This window comes from Armigeres subalbatus, chromosome 3 (assembly GCF_024139115.2).
Source record: "Armigeres subalbatus isolate Guangzhou_Male chromosome 3, GZ_Asu_2, whole genome shotgun sequence".
In the NCBI taxonomy this organism is placed as follows: Eukaryota; Metazoa; Arthropoda; class Insecta; order Diptera; family Culicidae; genus Armigeres; species Armigeres subalbatus.
The window spans coordinates 114,207,177-114,220,289 of record NC_085141.1 but is presented as its reverse complement, the minus strand read 5'-3'; the positions used below and the strand labels follow the sequence as shown (position 1 = coordinate 114,220,289).

Genomic DNA, 13,113 nt, shown 5'->3' with positions numbered 1-13,113 from the left:
GATGGCTTCAGTGGCAGTCAAGTTTAATTCTTTCAAGATTCTTATTTGGTTTTGTTATGCCAGCCTATGGCGTGGGTCGTGTGGTCGTTAGTGATTCGAGATATCCCTAGCAGCACACATGTTCCATATTGGTTACTGCAACTCATATGTGACCGGATTCAGTCACAATCAAGTTGCGGCAACCATTATTCTCTGACTTGTGCTGCTCGATGCATTATTGGGAATTAATTGATTCTTCTCATGGACACCATTGAGGCGAGACGAATTTGTTCAAAGTACGACGTCGTAGCATAATTACGTTGCCGTTCGTAGCAGAATAACGAGCGCGTATTGTAGAGAGCTGCTGCAAATATGTATTCTTGTACTGGCACTAGATTCTTCATTTCACCAAACTGTTTTACGCAGTTTACGTCGGGCGGTCGTGTCTTGTACACAACCCTTATGATTTTTTCTAATGTCAAGTAGGGGTTTGTAATCTTTTTGTTATGGATAAAATACTAATGAAGGGCTATGAAACGTCTTTGATTAAGGTGGGGCATATTGCTAAGGGGCCCTCCTTAGCCATGCGGTAAGATGCGCGGCTACAAGGCAGACCATGCTGAGGATGGCTGGGTTCGATTCCCGGTGTCGGTCTAGACAATTTTCGGATTGGGAATTGTCTCGACTTCCCTGGGCATAAAAGTATCATAGTGTTAGCCTCATGATATACGAATGCAGAAATGGTAGCTTGGCTTAGAAACTTCGCAGTTAATAATTGTGGAAGTGCTTTATGAACATTAAGCTGCGAGGCGGCAATGTCCCAGTGGGGGATGTAATGTCAATGAAGAAAAAGAAGATTGCCCAGGAATTTGTTGTAATTCATTTCTTTCACAACTTTTCAAAAAAGCTTTATTACGTGTTTTCTGTAATATTTTTATACGACAACTTACAGATAATGCATTTGCAACCAAAAACCAAATAACACAAAGATTGCATAAATTGCTTTGAAAAGTAAAAAGTTATCAAAGTATTGCCTTATGCCTTGTTCAGATTACAGCTGAATAACATGTTATTCGAAGGTGTTACTTCTGAATAACAAAACTGTTCGCACTAGCATTTTAGGTAATACTATTTGACAGCTGACAGCATGTGTCAAGCGCCAAATTTTTTCGAGCAGTTTGTTGTTTGTTTACAAATATGCAGCGAGATTCTTCAAATTAGAATTCAATTATTATTAAACAATTATTCTGTTTGCAATAAAATAACCGTGATGAGATTTATTATTGATTTGCTTTTTTTTCGTAATTGCAAGAAGGGGACCAAACATAGAAGGCTTGAGTTCAGTATGGGATGAAACTGATAATGATTAGTGTGCGATAAAAAGCCAGAAGTATTTGTGTGCTTCGTTTAAATTTTATTTTGCTCATTTTTCCATCGGAAATCGGCTAGGAACTTTTGGTTACAAGTAGGTAATTTCATTAGCTTGTTTACTGATGTTGCTTTCTATATAAAATGGTGTGTATTGTTAGTCTTAGGTTAGGTCATCGGTGAACGGGATGTGAAGTCGAGGATTCCATAAATATTACACAGGCAGAAAGCATCAATGGAGCCTGGGAGGTCAAGATTGTTCAGAAATAATGTTTAGCAGCTGCAAGACGAGCCAACGTGAATTCAAGTTAAACAAAATTGTATTACCAAAACAGTGTGACAATGGAATTCACGGAGCAACCGCAGCGCGAGAAAACAGGATTCCTGGAACCCGAGCTAACTCGCGAACAACGGTGAAAATTCCAAAAATATTCATCGTTTGGAGCGACCGACGGCTTTTTATTGCGGTAAGCCCGAAACAGTTTATTATGCAATATATTTTTTAAATTTTCGAAATAATGTTGCTGACGGTAATAATTTTATGTATTTAGATGCGTCTAGTCCTTGGACCCAATGGGAAGTGTCGTCAGTGTTGGTTGATTATTCTGCACCTATTTTGTAGATCCAGTTTTGCTCAAAAGGTCATCGGAAGACCACAAGTTGCCGGTAGTGATAGTATTATAATTGGTTTTAAGAGTAAGAAACCCACCGTCGTTTCACCCACAAGAGGATGTACGAAGTAACTTCCAATTTTTATAATAAAATAACAATTGAACAACGCAGGATGATATCGCACGTAATCATCATCAGAGGAGATGGTATTAGTTGCCGAAATCATCAAAAACCATTCATCACATTCCATTTATATCTCAACATAGGTGAACGAGGCCAGGGGCGGAACTACGTTTCGCTAGGAAGGGATCGTGGAGTACTACTAACTATAATAGATACTAGAGTAGAATGATTCGACCGAAGTAAAGATATTCAAACGCATTTACTTCTTCTTCTTCTTCTATGGGTCTACATTCCAAGTGGAACCTGGCCCGCTTTTCAACTTGGTATCCTTCACCATTTTCTCAGTTATAATTTGAAAGCTTTTCTATGCCCGCCATTGCATAAGTGTGTCTCCTATTTGGTAAGTACAATGGATACATTATGCCCAAGCAATCGAGATTGTTTCCCACCCGAAAACATACTAGACTGAACCGAAAATCGAACTTGTTAACTCTTGATTCGCAGTCCTACGCATTCAGTTAAAGGCAGATAGCTTAAGGGCTAAATATATTCAAGTTAATATGAATTAGACGGTTTAAATAAAATGTAAGTAATCTGAAAATCTATTCTTGTTTTTATTAACTATGGGTTCAATTCAGTTTTAATCTAGCTTTATTTTTATGAATTTAAAAATTATTTATGAAAGTTTCCCAAGTAATACCGAATTTAAGAATTTGTTGTATAATGGTTAGAAAGATGAAATACAAAACATAACGTGTTCGAAGTAAGTTGTGAAAAGGTGTCTGTTAAACATACAGCTTATTGATTGATAGAAGATGTTTTGTATTACATTACGACTTTCTGATAACATGTAATTTTTTGATATTTGTTTGGTTTTTCAAGATGTTTTGTTTTACACTCTCTAGATATAGAACATGTCGCCAGGATGATTTCTCGAACATTCAATAAACATGTTCATTTTTTGACATTTGTTTAGTTAGAAGATATGCAGTTATGATCGACATGAATTTCAAATACCATGTATGTGTATTTTAATTTATTTTATCAAAATGGAATTCTAAAATATGTATGCATGGATTTTTTTCATCCAATCCTGTAAATATTTTTTTTTGAAATGAAACATTTATCAACAGCTTTTGTTGTATTAAATTTACAGATCATATTATTTTGAGTGAATGTTATTGAAAACTCACTTCCAACTTAACTAAACATAAACAACCTATATGTTTTTTTTCACTTTCATTCAACAAACTTTGTTACTTGGGTTCAATACTTACTTACGGATCCTGTACACCTCCGGTTCAATGCAATCCCAATTTAATTCCATTTAACTTTTATTATGAGTTATGAGAAGTCGAACACTTGTGGAATACGTTACAATGGCGGGTTTTCAAGTATGGCCGGAATTTCGATATGATCAATTCTTTCGCGATGTGGGTCGTTCACCCGAACACCGGAGTACTTCTACAACTCTTCGATGCACACGATCTTCTGACCACAGACAAACAGACGTAACAGCTTGAACATTTTTCAGAAAAATCCATCGCCCAACTGCTCTATCACCATCTTGCGAGCATGTTACACGAAACAATATTTCGTATGACATCGTCACCAGAAGGCGCTGGAGTGAAATGTCAAACTCGAAGGGTTTCGACGCTAGCGCCTCTAGTTGTGAAACGCGCAATCGATCAAATTCAAATTGAGCGTTGAAGTCATAGTCGATGGGAATTTACATCTGTTACGTCTGTTTGTCTGTGTTCTGAATATCGGGAGAAATCCAAAGTTAGATCGGCGGAATCCAGTACCGATTACGACTTATCGTGTGCATTCTGCAGGCAATTTCTAAATCGTTTCTCCTTCACATAATTAGGAACTCAAAATGCAAGTCAGCAGCTACTTGGTAATATAATCGATATTTAATATTTAATATTTAATATTTAACATTTATTATTTAATATTTAATATTTAATTTTTATTATTTAATATTTAATTTTTAATTTTTAATATTTAATATTTAATATTTAATATTTAATAATTAATATTTAATATTTAAAATTTAATATTTAATATTTAATATTTAATATTTAATATTTAATATTTAATATTTAATATTTAATATTTAATATTTAATATTTAATATTTAATATTTAATATTTAATATTTAATATTTAATATTTAATATTTAATATTTAATATTTAATATTTAATATTTAATATTTAATATTTAATATTTAATATTTAATATTTAATATTTAATATTTAAAATTTAATATTTAATATTTAATATTTATATTAAATATTTAATATTTAATATTTAATATTTAATATTTAATATTTAATATTTAATATCAATTATTTAATATTTGATATTAAATACATATTTAATATTCAATATTTAATATTTAATATTTAATATTTAATATTTAATATTTAATATTTAATATTTAATATTTAATTTTTAATATTTAATATTTAATATTTATTATTTAATATTTAATATTTAATATTCAATATTTAATATTTAATATTTAATATTCAATATTTAACATTTAATATTAAATATTAAATATTTAATATTTAATATTCAATATTCAATATTTAATATTTAATATTTAATATTTAATATTTAATATTTAATATTCAATATTTAATATTTAATATTTAATATTTAATATTTAATATTTAATATTTAATATTTCAAGCATAATTTTTCATAACGACGTATGTAACAAATATGAGGATTCGAGAAATCCTTTGCTGAAAGTTGGCAAAACTTTTTCTAAAACTGTTTTAAAACTAAATCTTTTTTCAATACTTTTTTCCGCTGACATGCATCATTACAAGACACGTAATAAGCGTGCTAATAAGCTCAGTTCATTCAAATTCATTGTGAAAAACGATAAAATTATACATACACCGGTATGCTACACGTACGTCGGTGTACATTGGTCGGTTTTCCATAGTGCACGATTGACGCAACTGCAGTTTTGTTTTGTTTTGATTTTTTTGTTACATAGGTCGCTCTTAGTTCCCATATGTTAAAGCGACGTATGTAACAGTGAGACTTCAAAAATAGAAATTTTTAAATACGTCGATTCGCAAAAAGATTAAATTAAAGAATTTTAAGATCTGAAATCAGTAAAATCGATGCGTATTATATAAAGCCGCGTGTGATTGTCACGTTGTATTAAAAACCCCGTTTTGTTTACTTTTGTTACATACGTCGTTATGAAAAATTATGCTTGATTTAATATTAAATATTTAATATTTAATATTTAATATTTAATATTTAATATTTAATATTTAATATTTAATATTTATTATTTAATATTTAATATTTAATATTTAATATTTAATATTTAATATTTAATATTCAATATTTAATATTTAATATTTAATATTTAATATTTAATATTTAATATTTAATATTTAATATTTAATATTTAATATTTAATATTTAATATTTAATATTTAATATTTAATATTTAATATTTAATATTTAATATTTAATATTTAATATTTAATATTTAATATTTAATATTTAATATTTAATATTTAATATTTAATATTTAATATTTAATATTTAATATTTAATATTTAATATTTAATATTTAATATTTAATATTTAATATTTAATATTTAATATTTAATATTTAATATTTAATATTTAATATTTAATATTTAATATCTAATATTTAATATTTAATATTTAATATTTAATATCTAATATTTAATATTTTATATCTAATACTTAATATTTATTATTTAATATTTAGAATTTAAAATTTAATATTCAATATTTAATATTTAAAATTAAATATTTAATTTTCAATATTTTATATTAAATATTTATAAATATTGAATTTTGAGTATTGAATATTAAATATTAAATATTGAATATTAAATATTAAACATTAAATATTAAATATTGAATATTAAATATGAAATGCGACAGTCCATCATGAAGTATACCTTGCCAATTTTCAGCTCCGTTGTTCTACACAGCTGATTGAAGAATCCGATAGAAAACGAAAAGGAAATCAAAAATGACATTGCCGTATAATCCAATTGGACACGCGAAATGACCAACCACTTGAATGCAAGAAAACATGCGCAGGGCTTTCGGACTTCAGTCGAGCAGCAAATTCGATCAGTTGTATCATGTTATTCGCAATAACATGTTTTTCAAAGGTGTTATTCGGCTGTCAGAAATGTATGGGAATATTACCTTCGAATAACATGTTATTGGCCGAATAACACCAAAGCGCGAATAACATGTTATTAGACCGTAGTGTGGATATAATATTAGGGGGTGGGGGCATATTATACCGTCTTACCCTACGCCACAGAAAGGCCATACATCCTCTTGAAGTTTTCATAACAGCTTCAAGTGATATCGACACGGGCAATGACCTGTTATAAGACCTGCATATGGTCGGAGTTCTGCCAAATTGCTCCACGCGCCAATGAAAAATTACCCATTTTCTAGTACAAATTTTTGTGTAGCAAATCAAATTGATCACAAATCGTATCTGGTATTCTTCCACCCTATAGCTGAGGATTTCTAACATCAAATGTACGAATGAATTGATTTTCATGGAAAATGCATTTTACGGTTTCACTTAACCCCGACCATATGTTCTCAGATCATTTTTTGAAGATCTTGAATTTTGCGAATACTAAGCCTTATAAAACGTTTTGACTGCCTCGCAAATAAGGTGTTTTTCCAAATGTGTTCTATTTCTGAATGTCCCCAAGCGTTGAGTTCCATCCTTAGAGCTAATAACAAGTGCATTTGAAACACAATTCAGTATTGTGATTTTCATTTGGCAGTCACAATATTAATTCTATATTTCTGTGCTAAATAATTGCAAATGGGATCCACACAACGTGTCTGGTTCGGAGAAGCACGGCGTACTAAGTGTCGGTAGACTAGGTGCAAAACGACCTGGCGAGTGTGGGGTGCAGCTGAGGACGGAGAGATATGTTTATGAGCCGAGTATTGTGGCGCCACATTGCTGATTTAGTGGTAGGTATCTGTATAGATGTAAGCTGATACCTAAATGAATGAATGAATGAACGAAAAGATCGTTCTTAAAGTAATAGCTATTCAATACTTGTTCATTGCACGTGTAAAAAACGAGTTGGATAATTTGGTATAATTATTTCTTATGATCTCTCCATTCCACTTCTTAAGCAGTATGAAAATGTGGAATAGTTCACTATTTGTGTGTTCCAGCCCGTTCCACTGCGAATAGAAGAAAATGGTCTACATCGCACCCATAGTACTAAATGGTCTCATATGTAAAGTGAAACGTAGATGCGATTCTACACTTTTAACGAATATTTCCATTTAAGCATCCAGTTCCAAATGTCACTAAACAATAGACAAACCATTTATTTTGGTTGTAATGTTCGAAACTTTATGTTCACTTAAAATAAATGATTTTTGTGTTAAATTTGTTCATGGATTCGCTTCATTTCGCAAAAATAACTAGTACATCTACTGCCATTTACGGAAAAATGTGGTATTTTGCTTATTTCGTTTTGTATCAATCCAATTCAAATCACCCAACCGGTGATTATTAGATTTTCTAACAATTATGTATAAGATTCTACCAAATGCGAAAATGTTGAATTCTTATAGTATTAGAGTTTACAATTTTGCAAGCTTTCTCTACAATATTTGTTTGTGAGCTTAGATTTTTTGAACAATAATCTAACAATTTCGCATACGCCTAGCATATACGCCTGTAATATGTCCCAACAAGATCTCAGTCGTCCTTGGACCGATTTGTGCGATTTTATCTTTAAACGAAAGCTATGTTTTTGTCATTGAATTCATTAATTTTTTTCTGCAATCGGAAATTCGGTTTCAGAGATATCTGTGAAATACGAATATGAGACATATTTTCATGACCCGTCTATGACCCGATTTGAACTCTTTTGGGCTTAAACAGAAGCTGTAATATTGCCATTTAAGGCGGCAAATCAAATCTGCAGTCTCTTTGTATTTTTTTTTTTAATTTTAAAATTTCCAGAAATATCCCTTTTTTCATTGTGAAATCGATAAAAGCATGATAATATCAGTTATTTTATATTCAATTGAAGGTCATATGCATAGAAATTGTAATATGCGCTGGGCACACACAACCATTCAAAAGTGTAAGAAGGGTTGCGTTCACTGTAGGTGGATTAAGTCGGGTTTTTTCTTCTAAAATGGCCGCATTAGTTGTTCAAAACGTTCAAAACGGCTCCATAGGCGACTCCTTAAGTCAATAGCGCAAATATTTGTCATGCTCTGTCAAACATTCGACAAACTGATGAGATATCGATAAACGTATGTGACTGATTTGAAAAATATTTTAAAGGTATTCTATGTATTTATTGTGCTTCAAATGAAAAAGCTTCCCTACCCTTTATAAATTACTTGATATTTTCGGAGTTACAGTGAGGGTCTCTTTACCGTACCAGGGTGACCAATGCAATGTTCATAAACTTGGCTAATAGTTATCTCGGAAACTATTTTGATGATATTGGAAAATGCTTTTTAAACCATCGTCCCTTATCTACTTAAAAAGAGCAAGATAGCTGCAAACAGAATACAGCAAAAACAAAACCACATCAAGGTGTTTATGAGTTCACTGTTGCCGATTTCGGTGGCAATGTGCGTCATTAAATGTGCAGCGAAAAGTGCCCCTATTTGGAATACATTCATTACCTCCCCTAGTCTGGTTACCCAAGTTTATAAACCTCTCACCACTTGAGAACGTCATCAGCATGAATTACCATAAGTTAATATGTTGACGATGACGCCCATTGGCGGTACGGTGGCAGCACCATAACGACAAAAACATTTCCAGATAGAGTGCTTTAGAGAAATTACGTTTGTGAAGAATTAAACACGGGTCGCGGGCTCGCACGTATTAACTGCGACATATGAGAGTTTCCATTAAAAGGCTATGAAATATAAATAAGTCATGATGAATCGGCATCAATGCTCGAGAAACCGTCAAATCAACGAATGTATAGTGGTCATCAATGCCAGTTAGATATTAGCATTGTGCTGAAGCGTTGTTTGAGGGAATTTAGTATCATTCTAGACTAAATAAATACATGCTAAAACTTTGAAAGGAAACATCCAATCTTCTCACTATTTTCTGCACAGCATTGTATTAGGATTTTAAATTGTGTAAGAGCTTTGCTGGGTGTCGTAATCATTTATAGGAAATAACGATACATAGCTTGAAACATTGAACCTCGATGCTTTGTCAAACCTTTTCACAAAGGTCCGCCTGACTTTTGAATTAGGGGAACTGTCCCGATCTCTATCTCACTGTACATATATCCATCTCATCGCTGAACAAAGAAATACGGCACTAAATTCGTCGCTTCTTTTTGCCAACATGCGTGCTCACTGCTGAAAAAATCACAAAAATAATAAACAAACCAAATTCCTTTCCATTGCTTTGTTTTTGATGGGATGGAAATAGGAGCTATGAGATGAAGTGGCGAGCCGTTCCTCTATGTAAATAAAAAATCTTGCAAAATAGTTGACTGTCGAAAATATAATAGTTTATATCTTCGCAATGTCAACGACGTTTTTCGGTAATCATTTTATCGAGTTTTTCGTACTTCCAATTGGACTTTTTACTCTTCGCATCGAACTAGACCTCAGCGATGGAATGTTTTACGCTAGTTTAATCAATTCCACTCAACATGCCGACAAAGTTACAAGTCATCGGTGAACGTCATTGACGGTACGTGGAGAAACTGGTTTACGGGTTCGTGAGTAATTTCGAGAAACGATGGATATTGGGTTGGGATTCCCGCACTTTGCCCACAAGAGGAGCTGCAGTGATCTGTAGAAATTGTTTTTGTTTTATCGTCGATTGGCTGAGGGGTTGGTCACATGCATGAAAGTCGGGAAATCATGTTCGAAAGAATGTTGTTTTGTAAACAAATGGGACTAATAGCTCTAAAGCGAGTTAGATTGTATATTCCTGCTCGTGGCTGCTTATCGACGGATGTAAAAACAATCAAAACGGTTATGTAATCACTTCCTCGATTCAATAGCGCAAATATTTGCCATACTATGTCGAACATTCAACAAACTGAAAAGATATCGATAAACGTATCACACTGATTTTAAAAATACGTGTAATAAGTGCTCTGTTGTGCTTTAAATCAATTTGATCACTTCGAGAGAGTTTAAGCTTCATGAATATCTTTATATTTTTCGGCTAATGCACTGTTCATAAACTTAGCTAACAGTAATCTCAGTAACTATTCCCACTAACTATTTCGTTTCTAAGAACTCCTATTTTGAAAAACATTGCTAGTTAAATAAATATTGCTGTAAATTGATATGAATCCAAAATAAGCATTGCATTATTTGAAATTAGTTTGGCCGCTTGTGTCTTAATTGATTAAGAAAATGTAGCTCAAATCATTCCAATAACGAGAAAGCATTTCATTGTACTGATTGATGTTAATTGAGTCATGCAATTGCATTATAGCTTGATTCAAATTGCAGCTCAACTAATTAAGCCATATCATATACATTTGTTAATGAACTCTCGACGCTGATCCTGTAAGCGTGACGAAACCTCCCTCGACTACAAACTGACACAGTCATAAATTAGCTGCCCTTGCGAGGTGTTTTCCGTATCACATAATAGTGGCGTGTCTGTCTAGCGCCAATGTATCTATCGATACACAATACGGCTAGACATGACACGTCATCGTAAATCGATAGGGCAGCCAACTTAATTATAGCAACTATTAAGAAAAAAGTATTGTCATTCTTGGCAATCGCCTAGAGTCGGGGAACGCCAGTTGGCAGAGTTCCTAAAAACGACGAACGATTACCTACGTACCTACTAGGCGACGAACATCAACCCGGTAGCGTCGTCGATGACGGGGTATCCATGGCAACCACACTATCATGTTTGAGTGTCTGCTGATGGCTTTGTTTTTCTTCAACCAACGCAACAAATGGTTCTGCGGTTTTCCGTAATTTCCTATTCTGACTTTGTTAATTACATTATCGTTGAATCCAACCGATGACCGCACAAATATAATTAGTGATGAAGTATAGTCGAATAAGATGCCACCTCATCGGACGCACTTGAGCTATCCCAAAGCGGGAATATATGATCAGTTTCGTGCGATACTAGCACAAGTCAAATATTTTTATTTATTTACGATTTGAATAGCAAAATTGGAGAAAATATCAATTGTGTGCAGTCTTAACCATTGAAAGGTAAAAATAATGAATGTTTACCCTAAAACACGAAGAAAGCCTAATTGGTATACATTTTTTTGCTCTTCCTGATTGGTGTTCACTAAATGTAACAGCTATTACCACGAACTCAGAAATATTAATATTAAAGTAAAAGATCCATACAATTTTGGGTCAGTTTTCCAAATAATTGAAACTGGCTCAACACAATAAACACAAGTTTATATCATTGACATTATCTTTGAGTTTAGAATGGCAAAAACATTTTTTGCAATTCCTGATCGTAATACCTGGTTTACTGTTCGTTTACGGCCTACTTTTCCATACCAACGGAATGGGTGCTTTAACCCTTTATAAGGCAGTGGCAACTATATTGCCACCAACAAATAATATGTTTTTCTATTTATTAACAAGAGCTCTACTTATTATTTCACATGTAGTGACTTTATTTGCTTCCTAGTAACACCCCAGATGAATTTGAGCCATAAAAAAATTGAAATGTGAAATTGAGAACAGTTTTTTTACGAACAGATCGTAAGTTTCGAGTGGAAGAAGGATTTTTAGTTATAATTCGCTAAAAAAACGACAAAGATAAATGTTTTCTTGTTGGTATCAATTATTTTGAATCTCCTGTATTAGATTACTACGTGATTAGCGTGAAAAAAGCTTTGCCTTTCTGTATATTTGGTTTTTGGATTTTTGACGAAATTGTGTTTTTCTCCCAAGGGTCCCCCCTTGGGTGAAAGAACGCGAAATTTTTTTTTCCACTTATAATGCGTTTTCTGACTAGGACTCTTCACCAAAAAATGTAACGTACCTTGATTTGACTAGTTCTACGTAAAACCAAATTTTTAAAAATCTTTTTATATTTTTGTTGTTGCCTGTTTTCCCGCTTGCCGGGCAGTGGCAACTATATTGCCACCAATGTTGTCCCGCTTCGCGGGCAGTGGCAACTATATTGCCACCAATGGTTTACCGCTTGGCGGGCAGTGGCAACTATATTGCCACCAATTTTCCAATGTTTCTGAACTGTTTAATGTATAACAAACATACATTTGAGTTTAATACCATGTCAACATTGTGTCCTATTGTTGTTTTTGTTAATTTATTGTTTAGATTCGTCTGCCTTATAAAGGGTTAATGACCATTATGCAACTCAAATGAGTTGCATAATATCCATTATAGCACTCATTTGGGTGCTATAATGAAAAACCAACGTCGAAACAGTTGTTACATGACTACAATTTGCTGAATTAGCTTGGGTAGGTGTTCAAATAGTGTGTTCTCTGTGTCGCATAATAAATGAAATAGTTTGATGAACATGACGTCAGAGTTTTCCAAAATGCAAGTTCATCTACCGCTTCAAGGCTTGTCGAGTTATGCAATGTGTCTCGATAACATGGAATCAGATTGTACTCTGCAGCAGCATGATTTATTGGCAAGAATGATCATGTGGAATAAATTAGATTACAATTTTGATACAGATTTATCATATTGAAGCCTATTTTTCGTCATTGCAAAAAATAGCGTGTGCAACTAGTTGCAAAACTCGATTTTCTCAGCACGCGTAGTATTTATCCAACTTGGCAAGCCTCGTCTGATAAACGTACAACTCGTGCTGAAAAAATCATATTTTTGCAACTAGTTGCACAAACTACTATTAATGCATTGCAAAACAAATTTGACATATGTATAAGGCAAGCCTTATATAGTGTGATATATAGCCACATTTGATACAATTATTGGTCTGCGTAAAAATCTGCATAATAAATCAAAAATTAGGATGC

At 32.5% G+C, this 13,113-nt stretch overlaps 1 long non-coding RNA gene across 1 annotated transcript; it reads left to right on the top strand.

Moving 5' to 3' along the window:
• Positions 1–1,025: 1,025 nt before the first annotated feature.
• Positions 1,026–2,187, top strand: LOC134224620 (uncharacterized). The gene is made up of 3 exons (XR_009983003.1): positions 1,026–1,444; positions 1,509–1,814; positions 1,899–2,187. It is a non-coding gene; the product is annotated as an uncharacterized LOC134224620 (long non-coding RNA).
• The last annotated feature ends 10,926 nt before the right edge of the window (positions 2,188–13,113 follow it).